At 46.8% G+C, this 18,862-nt stretch overlaps 1 protein-coding gene across 15 annotated transcripts in view; it reads left to right on the plus strand.

Moving 5' to 3' along the window:
• INPP4A (inositol polyphosphate-4-phosphatase type I A) overlaps window positions 1-18,862 on the plus strand; it is a 150,701-nt gene that overhangs the window by 4,751 nt on the left and 127,088 nt on the right. For 2 of the 15 annotated variants that reach the window (XM_060608111.3, XM_060608103.3), the window contains exon 1: window positions 13,004-14,829. The exons of the other annotated variants lie outside the window; for them this stretch is intronic. The gene's annotated coding sequence lies outside the window, so the exon portion shown is untranslated. Of the gene's footprint in view, window positions 1-13,003; window positions 14,830-18,862 lie in introns of those variants that run through there. 15 annotated transcript variants of the gene reach the window in all.

Here is an 18,862-nt window from a genome sequence, read left to right on the forward strand (position 1 = left end):
TTTATATTGCTGAATTGTGGAAGTTACTGTAACTTTAGACTTTATTTTTGGCAGCCTTAGAAGTCTCCTTTAAGGATGATCCATTTTTCATTCGAGAGGACAAGGAAACTACCATTTTCTGAGCCCCCCCTACATCCCAGGCTCTGGGCCGAGTATTTATTTATATACATTCCCTGCAAGTCCTGTGGGAAGTTGAGCTGTGGTGTTGAGAAAGCTTAGTGAGGTGTGGTTAAGGTATCCACCTAAAAATGGTTGTAAGAGCTTGAACTGGGACTCAAACCCAGGTCTCTCTGGATCTCATGCCATTTCCATTAAAGCATATAGCTTCCTGCACAGGATTTGAAAATAATTGCTGTACTTTATTGTATCAATGTAGGACCGGGAATTCATTACTTGGAGCCTCCAATATCAGTAATTTCTATTTCTAATATTTTGATTTGTAAGTAAGGAGCTTTGAACATATACATCTTTCAAAATCATTTATTTTATTTCTGGAACTATTGTAGACTCTGGAGCCAAAGTCCCTGTGAGCTTCCAATCAGCTCTGTGACTTTGGGCAAATAGCTTAATCTTTCTGTGTCTTGGTTTGCTCATCTGCAAAACTGGGCTGATGATAGTAGCAACCCCAGAGTCTTGTTGGGGGGGGGGGGGTAAAGTGAGTTAATGCACATCAAGGGCTTGGAATGGCACCTGTTGCCGGCTAAGCATTCGGCAACATGAACCGTTATGATGAGTTCATGTGTGTAGCAAGTGCAGGCAGTGTGGAACTTGGAATTAGAGCAGCCATTTCTCTGCAGGTTTAACCATCTCTTTCATCATAAGCTGTCTGGGAAATGGGGGATCAGGGCCCCTGGGTGCTGTGTGCTTGTCTTTTCAATATGGTCTCTGCACACACCTTGCTCATACTCAGCCCAGCTGGCCCCTAGCGTTTGCTCACAGCCCTTAACCTGGGGCAGGTGAGACCTTGCAGCCCTTTCAACGTGCAATCTGTTCTTGAGGCTCACCTGGTGAAGTACTCAGAAGCAGAAGTCTCCAGTGGGGGAGGGTCTGTGGTGATAAAAATGTGTCCATTTTCTGGTATGGGGTCAGGAAGACAGAGGGGTGTCTTCTGGGAGGGGACCTCTGGAGGAGAAAAGCATTCAGTTCCTTGCAGCTCCCTTCCTGGGACACCATCAGAACCTTTACTTCAGACATATAGTAATTCTCCTGGCCTTTATGCAGTGCCCTTCCTGTTGTACCTACCAGGTAGAATTCTGAGGCCGAAATCCCCCGCCTCCCTCCCTGTTCCCCACACCTCCACCATAGCCCTTGTACAGCTGGTATCAGCTGCTGTCTGATAAAATTCATTCACTCCAGGATGTGGAACTCTTTCTTTTGTTTTGTGTTGCTTGAATTTCAAATGGTGCCTTCTCTAACCTGCTAATTAGAATTTTTAAGGAGGATGACCTAGGTGTACAAATTCTGAAGTGTGAAGGAAATACATCTAGGCAGGTGTATATTTCTGGAGTACAGGGTCCTCTTAGGAAACAGGGATGCCCAGCAGTTCATGAGTCTCCCTGGATTGTGGGGTGTGTCATTTGGGGTCTTTGGGCTGACAAGTAAACAGTAAGGTCATTTATTATCTCATAGAATCGGAGTTCTACTCTATCAACAGTTCTGCAGTTTCATCAAGGACCTGGATTCTTCTCTTCTTTGCAGCCATCACTGCTGGTGTCAACCCAGAGTGAGCCTCCTCATGATGATGAGGTTGTCCTTATGGTCAGTGGGACTGCATGTTTCCCCACTCCTGACACCAGCCAGTCTCTAGCCACAGCCACTCTGGTGTGTGGGAGCAGTGAGGACCACGTAGCCTCCCTTGGACCCGGACTAGGAGGCTGCGAGGATGCTGTGTGCTGATTGGCTTAGGAGTGTTCCTCCATGGGTGGGCCCCAGACCAGTGGAATCAGCATCCCTTAAGATATTAGGTGTGAGGCTCAGGCCCCACTCCAACCTACTGAATTAGAAATTCTGGGCTGGGGCGCAGCACTCTGTTGTAGCAGGCCCTCCAGGTGATTGTGATGCAAGTTCCAGTTTGAGAATTGCTCTTAGTGTAATCAAGGCCACTCCCATTCATCAGCTGGAGTTGGGACTGGCTTTTCCTGAATCCAGAGAGGATTGCTCCCAGAATAGGAAGAAGGGAGAAGAGCGCTGGTGGTCAGCCCACAGCGTAAACTGAGGAACCTGTGGGCACCTTTGTTCTCCATGTCTCCCTCCCCGCCCCCGGCCTGGGCCCCAGTTTACTGGCCCAACTGTTTCCTAGCCCCATGCCTGCAGCCTCTTCAGCTCCTCTGAGAGTGGCCCACATCCTCCCTGCATGGAATCCTCCCTGCAAGGAATCACCATGGTTATACCCCAGCCCCAGCTTCTATCTCTGGTCCAGCAAGGTTGGGAGTCCACTGGACCAGCTGCTGTGGATCTAGACCGGCCCTTATGACTCCCTTTCCAGAGGCATTCTGGAAGTATGTTCTGATGTATAGAGTTTGCTTACCATGCTACTCCTTGCTCAGTTAGAAAAAAATAGAAAGCAGTACAGTTAGTAGGGGCTTGAGAATGCTTAAGGAGTTGGCCTGGGGACAGCCTAAGGGACTACTTTCAATGGCAATTTGTAGTTCTCTCTGGCTTTGCCCAGTGTGACCTGCTTTGTTGTTCCCTTTTGCAAGTACAGCTGCAACTTTATGTTTAGGTGAAGTGAAAGAGCCACCTCCATGGTGTAATCTGTGAGCTCAAAATCTCTCACTGTTCCACATTTTTCCAGAAACTAGTGAGCTGAGGTATTTCTAGATTTTCTTGATTTTCCAAGGTTCCTGTTAATCCAGGCAATCTCATACCTGCTGTACCACATCAGTGCTAATTGCTGAGGAAGGAAGAGCACCTGAGGAGGAGACCGGGTGGGCCAGGGTCCAGAACAGTGTTTTTCAAACAGCAGTGGTTCTGAAATCAGTTTGAGATTGTAACCAGCATTTAAACATATTTTTTTTTTGAAGGATGCCTGGGTGGCTCAGTGGGTTAAGCATCCAACTTCGGCTCATGGTTCATGAGTTCATGGGTTCGAACCTCATGTCGGACTCTGTGCTGACAGCTCAGAGCCTGGAACCTGCTTTGGATTCTGTATCTCCCTTTCTCTCTGTCCCTCCCCTGCTCACACTCTCTCTGTCTCTTTCTCAAAAATAAATAAACATTAAAAAAATTAAACATTTTTTTTTGAAATAAAATAGAAAATATCCAAGTACATTTCTTATAGAAAGGGTTGGCATTTTTTGGTAAAAATGTAGCTATGTGCATGAGGTGTATGTTCGGGTACTGTTTCACTGTGAATGCTTCCTACTGTGGGTTTGGCAAAAAGGTGTAAAATCTGGAAGTTGAGCACATAGTGGAGGGGGCTACCCTGGCCATGTACAAAAACACATGCACACACATATGGGGTCTTTCCCCAGGGAGAGGGTCTCTGGCCTTCATCAGAACCTCAGAGGTCTGTGACTCACCACAGTTGGAGAACCACGGATCTAAAATAAAAGGGGACTTTTTTTTTTCTTGAGCAGCAGGCAAAAGTTTATTAGAGTATAAGATTAGAAAGTAAGAGTAGTAAGAAAGCTCTCTTCACAGAGAGAGGACATTCGAAAGTGAATGTCCCCAAAAAAGGACTTTTAGTGGTGTGGGCCAGTGGGAGTGGAGCTGGAGCCCAGGGACAGCAAGAAAAAAAGGCGTAGATGTTCTGGTCTTGCTCTGACTTATTATCTGTGGTATTTGATCAATCCTCCTGATGATGTTGAGAGTCCTTAGCATGGCTACTCTGAGGTGAGGAGGCAAGGCAGGGAGTGTGTGGATTTGTCAGAGGTTTAAAATTTAACCATGGACACCTGACTCATCCTTCTCCTAACAGGGTGGATCAGCGTGTCTACCTAAACACACACACACACACACACAGAGAGAGAGAGAGAGACAGAGAGACAGAGAGAATGAATATGAGATAGGTAAATAGGTTGATATCTGGATCTCCCTTGTTTTGAGGCTGGCCCCATTGGAGCCATCACTGCCTGTGATCCCCCTGCAATCCTTTGTGACTTAATAACAGGAAAACTTCCAAGTCACCTTGGCTGCCTTTGGGATGCATTAATGTAGGTGTTAGTCTGGTTTGTGTTACAAAGCATATGTAATAATCTCTTTGGGGTGCCTGTGTATGTTTTTTGAGGGGGCATAAATTGGATTATGAGACATGAACCTGAATATGCCTCCACAACCCATGGCGGGTTATGTAGGTTGAGATAAGCAGGAGATTTGTGCATTGCAATGCTCTGGACCAATGCAGGTGGGAAGTTACAGTCTTGCAGGAGACTTGGTATCTTTCCTCTCAGTTTTACAGTCTTGAAAGCCATTTTTCCCATAGTGCCCCTATTTTTTTTAAATGTTTATCTATTTACCTTGAGAGAGAAAGAGAGAGCACTAGCAGGGAAGAGGCAGAGGGAGAGAGAGAGAATCCCAAGCAGCTCCATGCTGTCAGTGCAGAGCCCAACACAGGGCTCAAACTCACAAACCGAGAGATCATGACTTTAGCCAAAATCAAGAGTCAGATGCTTAACCAACTCAGCCACCCAGGCACCTCCATAGTGCCTCTATTTTAAAAAATGTACTGTGTTCAGTTTTCTCAACATCCTTCAAGTCCTGTCCATGCTTTAAGAAATTTCTCTGTAGGGGCGTGGAGCCTGCTTAAGATTCTCTCTCTCCTTCTCCCTCTGCCCCTCTCCTGTGTGCACGTGCACGTGTGCTCTCTCTCTCTCTCTCAAATGAAAAATAAATGTTAAAAAAAAAAAAAGCATTAACAGCCATAAAGAAATGTATTCAGAAGGCTAAAGTACATCAATCTCTGACTCCTGCCCAGGGCACCTCTGAGGGGAAATGTAGAAGAAGGAGGTTCTGAGAGGCAGGGGACTGCCAGTAAAGGTCAGAGAAGGATGTGGGCAGAACAGGGAAGTAGGAGGAGCCTGGGCTCATAATGTTTTGTCAGGTGATCACTGACCCAGCTAAGCCTTCTCTTCTACTGACACTTTTTTTAAGCACATAAAAACTTGTGATTGTGTGAAGTGGATGTTGAGTATTTTCACATTTCTTATTCATTGCTTTGACTGTGTTCTGCATAGACATATGTTAAAATGATCACATTATGTAATTGGGTAATAATCAAATGGCTGATAAAATGCGGTAATAGAGCCCAATTAAGATGGGACTGTGTGCCAAAAAATGTCAGGGTAACCCAGAATCTTTCTAACATTGTTGCTCCTTGGTTTTGAAGAGGACAGAGTGATGGGTGAATGGATTGCCTTAGGGAAATACCGTGCTGGTAGACAGTGCCCACCTCAGGCGGAGGAGAAGCGTGCATTTGGATTTTGCCCCTAACCTGCTGGTGACTTGGTGAAATCATGCCTGAATCTGACCTCCTTCCTCATTCATCTGGAGCAGGTGAATCCCTCATTTCTTTCTCCCTTGACCCCCAGTCCAACAATGAAGCAGAGTTGTGATTGTGCCTGAGGGCTGCATAGGTAAAGTTGGCATCGAGGGAGACACACATACATACACAGTATTTAGGGAAGTACTTGTTTAGTCTGTGGCCTTGGAAATCAAGGTCCTGTCTCTACTCTTCTTTCACTTTCTGGCTCCCCTCTGCAGTGATTTATGAGTATCTTTCTAGAGTACATAAACTTAGTGTCAGAGACCCTGGAATACCCTGGATATGTCCATGAAGGTTGAAGCTGTCTGTATATCATGCAGACCAAACTCTTCCTGGTCCAAGTAGAGTGTCTGGTACCTTTCTCTGGCTCTTCTACCCTGCACTCCATCCCCACACCCGCCTTCTGAGGCCCACTGCATATAATCCCCCAGTACAGCTATAGGCTTTATGTTGATGCTCAAATCCTTGTCATTTTCCATGAACTGATGAATGCCACTTTACTCCCTGAAGTTTTCCCCTGATAATGTATGCACAGCTGTTCGGATCTGGATTGTCTCTCTCTGGCAGTTTGATATCCTCCCCTGAATACTTCACCTACCTCTCTGTGACCTCCTTTTACACTATTTTTGACCTATTTTATTTTCTATTATTCATTCCTGACATTTTACAGAAAGGGTGCATGGATTTAAAGTTATCAGTTAAAGCATAAACTGATTAAAAAGAATTAAAGACAGCTTCAAATGGATACAACCGTATGAGTGCCGTCCCTTCAAGAAGAGCCCTGAACTTATTTCAGGGATGCTTGTGTTACCAGAAGCTGTCACGTTCTTCATCTGTGTGTCTTTCTCCTTGAAACACTGCAGAACTCATGAGAAGAGGAACCTGACTTTCTTGATAATGCAAATAGTCTTGCAAATAGTGGGTGACGTACCAGTGATTGCCCAAGATACATATTTTCTGATTATCATTGTAGGCGCCTTCAAACTACATGATCTTTCGAATAACCTTCCTACAGGGAGAAAGATGTTTGCATTTTGAGTCAACTTGATTATTTAATCATTCCTTAATTAGTCAGATATCTTTACCAAGCTAGGTATTAGCCTCATTGGCCAAAAGGAATAGAAAAGCCAGCAGACAGGTTGTGAAGCAGTGAGAAGTCTTTGCAGCTTGTGGACTGGCTCAAAGAGAAAGGATGCTTCTGTGACGGCAGTGCCACTCTTGCACTGAAGGGGCTTCAGGCCCCCCTGTCTGGCGTTCGTGTCTGTCCTCATTACAGCAGCCAGCACAGCCTCAGCCCCATCTCTAGCAGAGAAGGTTCTAAACTGTCATGGAACAGATTCGTTCCAAACAGGATTAGATGAGATATGAAGTCCCAGGGCAGTAATCTCTGTGTCATTCCTTTTCGAGCAGGGCATCGCGGGGTCTCACCAGTATTACATACGCTCAGGCTGGCTGGTTTGTAAACTGTTAAGGATCGCACCCGTATTTATCATGGCCACTAGCAGCCTGTGGCTTAGACTCTGAACCTCATTTAATGGGCTCACTGAAATGAAAAAACAAAAAAACAAAAAACCAAAACGGGCTATTTTTGCCTCATAACCTAGATTCGTCTGCACTAAATATGCAAGCCAAGCTATTAAATGTTTGGGGCAGTCAACAGGAATTCGGCATATTAAGGCTTTTTGAATTTACTACTCAGACAGGCCTAGAAATAAGATAGGTTGCCTTTTTTAGATTATAAATGTTGATTATATTGGGGAGAAGCTATTTTATAAAATAACTCTACAACAAAATGAATTTTAATATGCTTGTAGGGTCTTGTGAGCATGCACTCACTTGAGCCTAGGGCCTAGGGTAAATTTGAGAATGCTTTATTTAAGGCATTAAAGAAGGAGAAGGGGACTGTTCATGAACTTAAATCTAAAATAGTACCCTTCTCTGTCAGCATCCCAGTACGGTGACCTTTGCCACCATTGGATATAAGTGGGGAATGGTAAAATTGTGAGGATTAATATTTGGCTGCATATAACAGGAAAACATCTGAAGGAAAAGAGGCCTAGTCAGAGAAGGCATGTCTTTCTTGTTGTCAGACCTTGTGCTGTACCTGCCTGTGGTGAGGCCCAGTGCCTCCTGTCTGGGTTGGCAGCTAGAGGTGTGGTCAGCTCATGGGCCTTCCAGACACCAGGCTGGAGGAAGGCACACTTCCCAAGAACTCCTCATCAAATTTCTCCTTACGTCTTGTTGGCAAGAACCGAACTCCTGGCCATACCTAGCTGCAAGGGAGGCGGACGGCCCTGGGCCAACTAAACATCAGGATCCTAGGGCTTCTGTGGAGGAAGCAAAGAATAGACATTGGAGGCAACTGTGTCTCTCCTGCAAGTTGTCTTTTTTGGAAGGTGAGTTTTTAATGCTTGTTGGAAAAATGTTGGCAAAACTTTGGGAAAACTTCTCTGGGGAGGCTGTAGGCATGGAGAGCTAACTAAAAAGTTGAGAACTTGAGACCTTTCTTGCTTCCACACTTCTTTCATACGACAGCCTGAAAGAGGTCACTTGATCCCTTTGTTCCTTCATTTCCTCATTTAGAAAACAGAAATGGCCAAGTTCTGAGCTAAATTCTCAGGGCCAGTGCCAAGGCTTACAGACCAGAGCTGCTTCCCACCAGTAGTCCCTCTGGTGCCTCTGGACCTGTGGGTGTGTCTGGAGGGAGGGGCTGCTTGGGTGGGGGGATTTCAGGAAGAATGTGAGATCCAGGCAAGGGCCTGTGGATGAGATGCCCTGGGGCCCAGGAAGAGGAAGACAAGCTTGTCCCCATTATAGTCTCCAGGGCTGGCTTATCCTTCCCCACCCTGAACCCACCACAGGCAGGTCCCCTCCCCAAGTATGGGGAGGGCCAGCCTCATTAGTGGAATTGAGGGTGGCACCTGGGTCTGTGCTTCTCTCCTGCCTCTTTCCCTCCTTGCCTTGCTTTCCTTCCAGAAGGGAGATCCCAAGTGTCTGCTCTGTCAGATGAAAGGGATCAAATAACCAGTTTATTCTAGGTGTCAGCGAAATTTAATGTGTTCTTTCTGAGGCATTTGGATTTTAAGAAGGATATATGTGCTAGCAGTCCCTAAACTCAGAAGAGAGCCTCTCCAATGGTCAGATGTCAGGCCAAGGAACAGGCATGGATAGAAGTTGGGGCCCTCCTTGTGCCTGCCAGTCACTGGGTACAAGCATTTGTCTGCTGCACACCTGGGTAATGCTGGCCAGCCCAGCTGTTCCTGTCCTCTTCCCTCTACCCCAACCCAGCACGTGTGAATGACACACACACCTCTCTCACCTCTTGTGTGTGCTCACACATGGCATTCACACATGTACTTACAGCTGTCATTTGCACATGTGCATACACACCTTTTGTGTTCACACACACACACACACATCCTAAAAAGGCAGTAGCTGCTGAGGAGCTATGCTTTGCTTTCTGTCTGATTGGAATCCCTGGGAGTTAGGGGTATAGACGTGCATGTATGTTCAAGAATCTTTATAAACACTCTTTGAATTCATGCCTCTGAAATACGGAAGTTTCTTTTTGTGTTTCCAAAACTAATGATGAAAATTTGCTAATCTGTAGTAATGTTTCCTAGCCTTAGAAAACTTTTTTAGGGGTGCCTGGGTGGCTCAGTTGGTTAAGCTTCTGATTCTTGATTTTGGCTCAGGTCATGATCTCATTGTTCATGGGTTTGAGCCCCACGTTGGGCTCTGTGTTGACAGTATAGAGCCTGCATGGAATTCTCTGTCTCTGTCACTCCCCTGCTTACTCTCTATCTTTCTCAAAATAAATAAAAATAAACTTAAAAAAATTTTTTTAACTTCACATTTTTAAAAAGGCAAGGATTATCAAATGGCCCTTTCTCACTTTCTCTACCTATGAGTGGCTTTTGTAGGCAATGGATGAACATAGCATCTTTCCTTGTATCCCAGCAGTAATCATCACTTCCTGGTGATTATCTTCAGATTGTTTTGCTATCCACTTTTTTCTCAGTATAAACATAGGTTGTTTTGTTTTGTTTTTTCATCTTTGAGAGTGAGATATTTTACTTAAGGGAGGTATCTGTCAAACTTCATAAAACTACTTTTCTTCCGCCTTCATGGGTGTGCTGGTCCATGTGTTATGTGGACCTTGCCTTCCCATTCCACAGGTGCCAAGGGTGGGTGTCTGGCCCCAGTGAACTAGATGCTGTACTTTTTCAGAAGAAACAAAAACCGTTGGGACACCCTAAGTGTGCAATGTAAATGAAGAAAGTGAGGCCCTGGCCAGGAGGGAAGTGGTTCTGATTTCCATGTTTCATCTCCCACTCTTAAAGGGGAAAGCACTTTCAAGGGAGTATGATAGGGGAGAGAAGTGCAGAGAAGGCAGAAGTTCTTGAACGCATTGCTGACTATAGAATGTTGCTGTCATGTGGCCCCTGGCCCGGTAACCCTTGCCAGGGGCGTAGCAGGCATTTGGGCAGCATCTGAGTTCAAGATGGTGACCACCACAGGCCTAGAGACACCTGAAGTGGAGCATCCATGGGGCACAGAATAAAGTTCCAGGTCGGGGCACCTGGGTGGCTCAGTTTGTTGAGCATCTGACCCTTGATATCAGCCCAGGTCATGATCCCAGCATTGTGGGATTGAGCCCTGTGTTGGGCTCTGTGCTGAGTGTGGAGCCTGCTTCAGATTCTCTCTCTCTCTCTCTCTCTCTCTCTCTCTCTCTCTCTCTCATTCTCCCCCCCCCCCCAAAAAAAAGAATAAAAGTCCTAGGTCAGGATCATGTGATGCTCAAGCAGAGCTTTGTCCAGTGGGAGTGACACTCACTGTGAAACAGTGTGGATGGGGCAGATCTGAACTGTCCCAGGGGAAGGAGTGACACTGATTGAGTAGACCTGGGTCTAGTGCTCACTCCCGATGCTGGGAACTTGGCAGTCTGATTGCCTGGCCTGGGTCTGTTGATCGCCTGCGCCCCCAATTTGAGTGGCCTGAGAGAGGGTGGGTACACACTTCTGCTAATGGAGTGTAATTAGGGAGTGAGTGTTGGGCTGCCAAAAGGAAAACAGCATCAGAGTAAGCTAACCTAGTCCAGGCACCCTGAAGACCTGGCTCCCCTGAACCCCCTGTTTGGGAGCCCCCTTACCCTCTCCTTCTTGGTGTATAGCTCCTTGACAGTAACTCCTTAGGGGTCTAGAGGAATCACTTAAAATGTTCAATTCTTCTTTGCTGTGTTTTATTGAGAGGGAGGGTGTTGTGTCCCACAGTGGTACTGACATTTGTGAAGATTGTTCTCTGGGGACGTTCCCAGTGAACATAACAGATCTGGAGTGTCATAGGACATAAATGTCCTTCAGGGAAGGAACAGCAGCTCTGTTTTCTTTGTATCTCCAGAGTATCCCACAGTGCCTGGTACAGTATAGGTGTATAATTAGTGTTTGTCGAGTGAATGAATGAACAAAGCTGCCATTTCATTGTGGAAAGTGCAAGAAAAGGCTCAGCCTGTCCTGGGAAGACAGCCCATTTCCCGGAGGTCAAGTTGGGGTTTGGTCTAACTCAGGAGAGGGAAGTGAGACTGGGGCTTGTGGCACACCTGGTGTTGCAGTCAATCTTTGGGTGAAGCCAAACCTGGCAGCTTGTGTCCCTGTACCTGATATGTCCTCCCTGTGCAGTGGCATTCGTGTCCTTAGCACACAAGCCCTGTCAGCCAGCTGGCTGTGACCTAGCAGCTGCTTCTGTTCCTCTGGGAAGAAAGTACCACACCTTAGGGCTCAGTCGTCTTGGATTATTTTCTTTCTAAATTTTATCAACTTTCTCACATCTGCACAGGGTCGCAAGTGTGGTATCATAGGTGCTAAAAGAGAAGCCCAGTAGGGTGGGGTTCACAGGAAGGGTGGCCTCCTCCTCTTCTGGGCCTTGGGGACATCACAGGGCTTCACGTAGAGTTATGTGTCAAGGGTGGGGGTGATAGCTCGAGCTGGGAGTTTCAAGAGAGAAGCTTGGGGAGGACAGGGATAACGCATCAGGAAGGAGTTTCAGGAGAGGCAGGGTCAGATCACCGAGGGGCTCACGGTCCATCATCAGGTCCTTTTCAAGTTTGGGACTTCATCCCACACAGGAGGTTTCTCAGACTTTTTAAAAAGCTTTTTATTGTTTTGCTTATATCATTGTTTTAAATGAAAAAAGCAATTCCAAAGTCTTTTTAGGGGTTTGAGGAGGTCCTTTCTTAGATGGTAATTGTTCTTGTAACCATACCTGTGTTCTAACCAGGTTTGTGGGCCAAGATGGGCTCCCTCATTTCCATTCAGTGGTGTGGGCACTGCAGTTCACTGAATCCTGATGCAGGGTCCCCAGAGCCCATAGTGGTGGCGATGAAGCCATGTCTGTGACATGATGGAAATGAAACCAGGACTGGGGAAGGATATTCTAAACCACCTGTAAAAATTGAGCTGGCTGTGAGGAAAAGAAAGTATTGGGGTGTGAAGAACCCCAGAAATCTGGGTTTCTGGAAACAAATATTAATTGTCTCAGGGTCCTCTCCCTGCACATTGAAACAGCTGAGCGGGCAGCTTCAGTTGGCCCTACCTCCTCCATAGTCATGCTCTTGCTATGACCTTGTGGGATCTCTACACTGGGCAGGGAGGGGGGTGCAGTATAGACATAAAACATAGTCAAGCCTGATGGCCAGTGGCTGGGGGAGGGGATGAGGTAGTGAGAGATTATGGGGACAGGACTTGGCTTGTAGTTGTGTTAGGACATGCTCCTGCTCTAAGATTTTGTGACTTGGGGACTAGGAGCATAAACTTCACTGTGCCATATAGTGGGGTGATGTGGTCAGGGAGAAAAATGTGGCAGAAGGGCAAGGCTGGAGAATAAGGAAGTGAAGGGCAGAGAGCAAGGGACGAGGCGATGGAAATTGTTGCCAGCAGCAGGTGCAGCCTTGTCGATTTCCTCACCTGCTGGGGTGACACTGACCCAGAGAAGCACCCCTTTGAATTCCCACCCTCTTATTAGTGACTATACATTAATATCACGTGGTGGGAGTCCTCAAAACCTGCTTGTACTTAGCTTGATTTGCCACATTTGATAACATTTTATGTTCTGTTTTAAATAGGCATACATTTTCATGATTCAAAAATTAGAAGGTACAGCAGGGTATATGGTAAAGTCAGCCTCCTGCCGCAGCCACCTAGATCCCCTCCTGGAGACACCAATGCCATGTGCTTTTCTTGTGTTCTTCCCAAGATATTCTGTGTATATGCCAGCAGATGTGTGTGTGTACACATTAAAATGTTTTTATGCCCACAGTGTCACATTCCATGTCCACTGCACCCCTCACCATCTCCCGTTACTATTTCTGGGTACTCATTGCATAGAGTTTCTCTTTGTTTTGCCCAGCTACACAGCATCCCCCTGCCAGGCTGTGCTGTAGATTCTTTGACTAGTGCATTCTCTATCTCTTTTTTTTAATTAAAAAAATTAATTTATTTATTTTGAGAGAGAAAGAGAGAGAGAGTGCACATGCATAGGAGGGGCAGAGAGAGAGGAGAGAGAGAGAGAATCCCAAGCAGGCTCTGTGCTGTCAGCATGGAGCCCAACGTGGGGCTTGATCCCACAACCCTGAAATCATGACCTGAGCTGAAATCAAGAGTCAGACACCTCACTGACTCAGCCATCCAGGCGCCCCTGACTAGTGCTCTCTTGAGCTTGGTAGGCTCTTCCTGGTCTGTGCCGGGACTAATGTGTTAGCTCTTTGAAAGAGCACCCCCCACCCTTGCCCTAAGGTGTGGATAGAGTATCCCCCTATCTGGAAGGAAAGTGTGGGATTGGGTGATATTTGGAAGTTCCCATTTACTGCTATTCTCATCTGGACTATAACTTTCTTTGGGGAGTAGAGGGCAGCTAATGGTTAGATACTATTATTTGTAAGATACGCTTCTTTAGAATATTACCTTTCGTTACACATAGGCCTTTTAAACCCACCCATAGCATCCTGAATGAGGCTTGTCAAGGCCACATTTGACCCGAGCTTCCAGAGCAGTGGTTCCGAGGGACTTTGCAGGGCCCACTGCACGTTTGAGCTACTACAGGTGCTGCAGATGGTTCTGGAGGGATGTCTCTGACAGCCAGGACCAGGAATGCATAGTGCTTGTGGCATCGTGTTTGTGACATGATGATATCTAGCTGAGGCTGCTTCTTCCCGCCCAGTGAATCAGTTGCTCCTACCACCGTGCCATGTGTCTGAGAGGGAAGGGAACAGCCTGGACATTGTAAATATGTCAATATGTCTTGGAGTCATGTTGGATGGTCCCTGTCAGCTTCCAGATCTGCAAGACAGTCCTGGTAGTTTACCACAGTGGAGCCGGTGTGCAGTCATCTCACATGGCAGCATTGTAGAGGCAGCGGACATCTTTGAGGGCCCCACCTTCAGGCCTGGGGGAGGGGCAGTGGCGGGCTCTTGCCGCATGTGGGGACGCTCCAGAGAGCAGGACTTGATGGTAGCCCACCCCCAGAGGGTTCACAGCTGCAAGGCTGCTTATCAGCCCCTGTGCAGGTGTCAGCAGGACACATTCAAGCCATGAAGCCTCTGTGGGAGGGAGCCAAGGGCTGGCAGATGTTAGACGTTAGCCCCTGGGGTCTGTTGTGTGCAGTGCCAGTGGCCAAGGGGCGCTGAGATGGCTCTTTCTGCCCCATTAGTGGCTGTCAGCTAGCTCAGGGCACCAGTCTGCTGGATAAACCCAGCTGTTGCAGAAGGTCAGAGAAGAATGGGAGCAAAGAAGGCAGTTCAGGGGGCCCGCCGATGACTGCTTTCAGGAAGTGAACAGGCTTATTCATGTTCATATTTTCTCTAAAATACTCTTGAGGTTTTGAGGCTCCACCCTGAGCCCTGTGTGGCCGAGGGTTGCTTGTCCTGGTGGAAGGGATGGTCTTCAAATCTTGTGCTAGCCTAAGTCTGGATGGCGGGGTCCTGGGGCAGCTCAGTCCTGCCTCTGAAACTGAATGGAGGCAGAGGGGAGGCAGAATTGCTGTCAGGGTCATGGGGCCTCCTGCACACAGAGCCCAGGAGGAGGTCGCTAACAGTGGAGGAAGTGGAATTATTGCACATGGTGCATTTCGACATTGGGACTCAACCCTCAAGAAGGAAAACCAAGTGTGGGGGTGCGTGGCGCCCGGGCTGAAGAAATGAAAAGTGGGCAGAAGGCTGAACGTTAACTGCTTTGTCTTTTGCTCACCCATTTGGCCCTTCTCTTGGGCTGGCCCTGGCAAGGCAGAGTTATCTCACCCCACACCAGCTTCAAGGCCTGTGGCTGGGAGAAGTTCTCTTGCTGTGTTTATTCAAGGTAAGGGTTCTCTCATAACAGCTTGTGATGCCTGAGGCCAGGAGGGTCTAGTCCATGAGACATCAGGAAAGCTTTCCCTGTGAATACCTGAGTTAATTGTACTGGATGTTACAACGTGTAACATGCCTGTGGCAATATTGTACTTGTATGGGATGAGCTAAGAGAGTCCTTGAATAGCTTTGGAAACTCCCTTTTGGGATGTAGTTGAGAGAAGCAATAAATATGAGAGTATTTTTTAAATGTAAGCAAGCTAGGGGTGTCTGGGTGGCTCAGTTGGTTAAACTTCCAACTCTTTTTTTTTTTAATTTTTTAAAATTTTTGAGAGAGAGGGACTGAGCACAAGTGGGGGAGGGGCAGAGAGTGAGGGAGACACAGAATCTGAAGCAGGTTCCAGGCTCTGAGCTGTCCTCACAGAGCCCGACATGGGGCTCGAACTCACGAACTGCAAGACCATGACCTGAGCTGAAGTCAGACGCTCAACCCGCTGTGCCACCCAGGTGCCCCAAGCATCCAGCTCTTGATTTCGGCTCAGCTCATGGTCTCACAGTTGGTGGGATCAAGCCCTGCGTTGGGCTCTGTGCTGACAGTGTGGAGTCTGCTTGAATTCTCTCTCTGTCCCTTTCTCCCTCTTTCCTCTCCCCCACTCATTCTCTCTCTCTCTCTCTCTCTCTCTCAAAATAAATAATCATTAAAAAAATGTAAGCAAGATAATCACATCATAAGGCAGTAGTTCTTCAGTACCGCTAGCTGGTGGTCTAGGGAGGGTGGCAACGATTGTCCTTCACCGATGGACATTTCTTCAGTTCCTGCTGTGCCAGGCACCTTGCTGATTGCTTCACATGCCCGCATTTAGTGTCCTTGTATTAGTTTCCTAGGACTTCTGTATCAAAGTCTTACAGATTTGGTGGCTTAAACCAACAGAAATGTATTCTCTCACAGTTCTGGAGGCTGGAAGTCTAAAATAAGTATCACAGGCTCCAAATCGAGGGTTCAGCAGTGCCATGCTCTCCTTGGTAGCATTAGTGGGGAGCCTTGTCCATCTTCGGGTGGCTGCTGGCATTCCTTGGCTCATGGTCCCTCCCCACCTCCCCTACCTCCCCGCCTCCATCTTCAGTGCCGGCTGTGTAGCATCTTCTCTGTGACTTCTTCCTTCTGTTTCTATCATGTGCCCTTCATCTGTCTGAAATCTCTCTTAGTCTCCTCCTTGTAAGGGCACTTATGATTGGAATTAGGGCCCACCCGTGTCATGTAATCTGTCTACCTCAGGGTCCTCAATTTAATCACATCTGCAAAGTCTTTGCCATATAAATAGCATTCGCAGGTTCCAGGGATTAGAGCATGGACATTCTCTTTACTTGCCCTGTCACATCCCACAGCAGCCTTTGGAGGACACTCAGTGGTTGTAATGAGGAAGCCAAGGCTTGGAGAGGCTGAGCAGCTTTTGGGTGGCCACGGTTCTTTCTTCTCTCTGATGCCACATTTTGTAATGTTGCTGGACATTCACTGATGAACAGATAAGCCCCTGTCATTTTCCCATGATGTTACATTGGTTTGGAAAAAATACGAGCTTCGGGGTCAGGTGTCATCGCTGCACCTTGCTAGGGACATGTTTGTTAAATGAATGAATTTGTTTCACTGTGGCCAGATGGCTTTGGGCAGCCTCGTTTTCCTCATCCGTACGTTGATGATAGAACAACCTGGTGTAAATAAGATGGTATCACATGGGTGAAATGGTCCAGCATGGGCATGTGTGCTGTGTCCTTAGTCAGTGTGAGTTCCTGGACCCAGCCAGGGAGAAGTCACATGGAGGCCAGGTGATGTCTAGGATGGATTTGGTTAATCTCTGAAAGAAATAGTGCATTGGGAGGTGTGCAGATAGCCAACTCACTGATAGGACAAACATCTCTCGAATACCTCCTTGTGCCGGTCAGTCTGATAGGTGGAAGGAAAAGAACAGCAAATAGAACATACTCTTCCTGCCTTGGGGTTGGGGGCCAGGGAGCCAGAGGACAGATATTTGAACAGTCTTTCCACGATTGTGGACTGAGGAAAGTTGTCTTTGATGTGTGTGTGAACAGATATATGCATTACATATTTATTTATATTTATATATTATAAATAACATGAAAATTGACAATAGCCCATGTTCCTGAGTCTGGTTCATATCTTCAGCTTCCTTCTTCTCTCACCACCTACCTCAGTGGCTATTTGGAGGTCCCTGATAGTTGACTGGGCCCCGTTAATCTCCTTCCCCAGAGAGTGGAGCCTTCTTCCTACCTCCTCTCCACGCTGAGCCCCTGCTCAGGTGGGTGGGGCCTGCGGTCTCTCCCAGGCTACCCTGGCCTTTGGGCCTCTGACCTCCCTCTGATCATCTGGCCTCACACCCAGGCCAGCTCTGCCCACCTTGCTCAGTCTGCTCTCTGTCCCCCACAAGTCTTGCTCCGACATCTCCCCAGGTAGGAAGGCACCTGTCTTGTTGTATTTCTTAAGCTAACCTTGCACTCACTGTATAACAGGGCCTGACGGCTCTGTGGGGTGACCTGCATTCCCTGTCACAAATTATGAGCTACTAAAGGAGCCTTGCTGAATGCTGGTTGCTGTGCTCTATCCATGTGCACACCACTCGTCTTACAGATGAGAGAATTGGGGTGCAGAAAAGTTCAGTCACCTAGTTGGTCAGTGGCAGGGCAGGACCAACCACAGGTCGTTCTGTCCATGTAGCTCCTTACTTACAGCTAAGCCAGGTAGGCCCTGCCCAGTGATAGACCAGCCACCAAATGCATAGCAGTGGCAGGTGCCACAGGTGACAGTGTCTGTCTGCGTGCTTTTTGATGGGGACCCACAGTTTCATTTCCAGCTCTCTTTTATTTTTTTTAATGTTTTTTTAATTTTTAGAGAGCAAAAGAGCAAGAGAACATGCACACAAGCAGAGGGGTGGGGGAGAGGAAGAGAAAGAGATCCTAAGGAGGTTCTGCTCAGCGCTGAGCCTGATGCTAGGCTCAATCCCACGACCCTGGGATCATGACCTGAGCCAAAAATCAAAAGTCGGACACTTAACTGACTGAGCCACCCAGGCGCCCTCCATCTCTCATTTAAATGCTTGTCTCATGCTATGTTCTGGCAGTCACTGAATGAGCATGCCAGACTTTTGGACTCTTGAGTCTCTTCGAGTAGAGCAGGGGAGACAGAGTTGCTGAGTTTTCCCCTTGGATGGCTGGAGCCCATGCAGTACACGCCTCTCCTTCCCCCTTGTCTGTTTACCCGTCACCACTCTGTTATCTTGATCTGTCCATCTGTTTACCTCCTTTCTCTGTCTGTGTTAACAGTTTAGACTGAGAACTCTCTGGCAGTGTTAGCGGCCACCCCCCTCCCCCCAATGTGGTACAGGTACAATGGAGACTCAGATTCATCGTGTCCTCCACCCTCGGAAGTAAGCAGAAAGTCTCTTCTTAACCTCTGTGGTTTAGCATCTGAGTGATGGAAAGCTTCTTTTCCTTAAGTAACAGATGTTTTGCATATACCTGGCACACATCCACTCACATTTGATTTTCTTGTATGTGCACATGTGAACACACTCTTGATTTTCTTGTATTCTAATAATATTTTCCTTATTTAAAAGAGCAAAAGAACAAATGAGTTAAATAGGTATTTGCCTATTGGCTTGGAAGCTTAAATACCATCTTAATGGTAATTTTATGTGAAAAATATTCTCTGGGTTCCAGATAACTTATAAATGGACTTTTGGAATGCAGCCTGTTGATTGAACTGCCCAGAAGTTCAACCTCTCCTTTGTGGAATTCCAGAACTGAGTTTTAAAATATTTATCAATTATAGTGCTTTGTTTACTTTCCACTGCAATGAGACCATGAACTAATTTAGCATGTGATAGCCATAAATAAGTGGAATAATAGTAAAATATTGAGGTTTTACAGTAAGGGGTAAGACACCCCAATTTTTTACTTTTATTTTTTTTTTATTTTTTTTTTTTTTTATTTTTTTTCAACATTTTTTATTTATTTTTGGGACAGAGAGA

This window comes from Panthera onca, chromosome A3 (genome assembly GCF_046562875.1).
Source record: "Panthera onca isolate mPanOnc1 chromosome A3, mPanOnc1 haplotype 2, whole genome shotgun sequence".
NCBI classification, from domain to species: Eukaryota; Metazoa; Chordata; class Mammalia; order Carnivora; family Felidae; genus Panthera; species Panthera onca.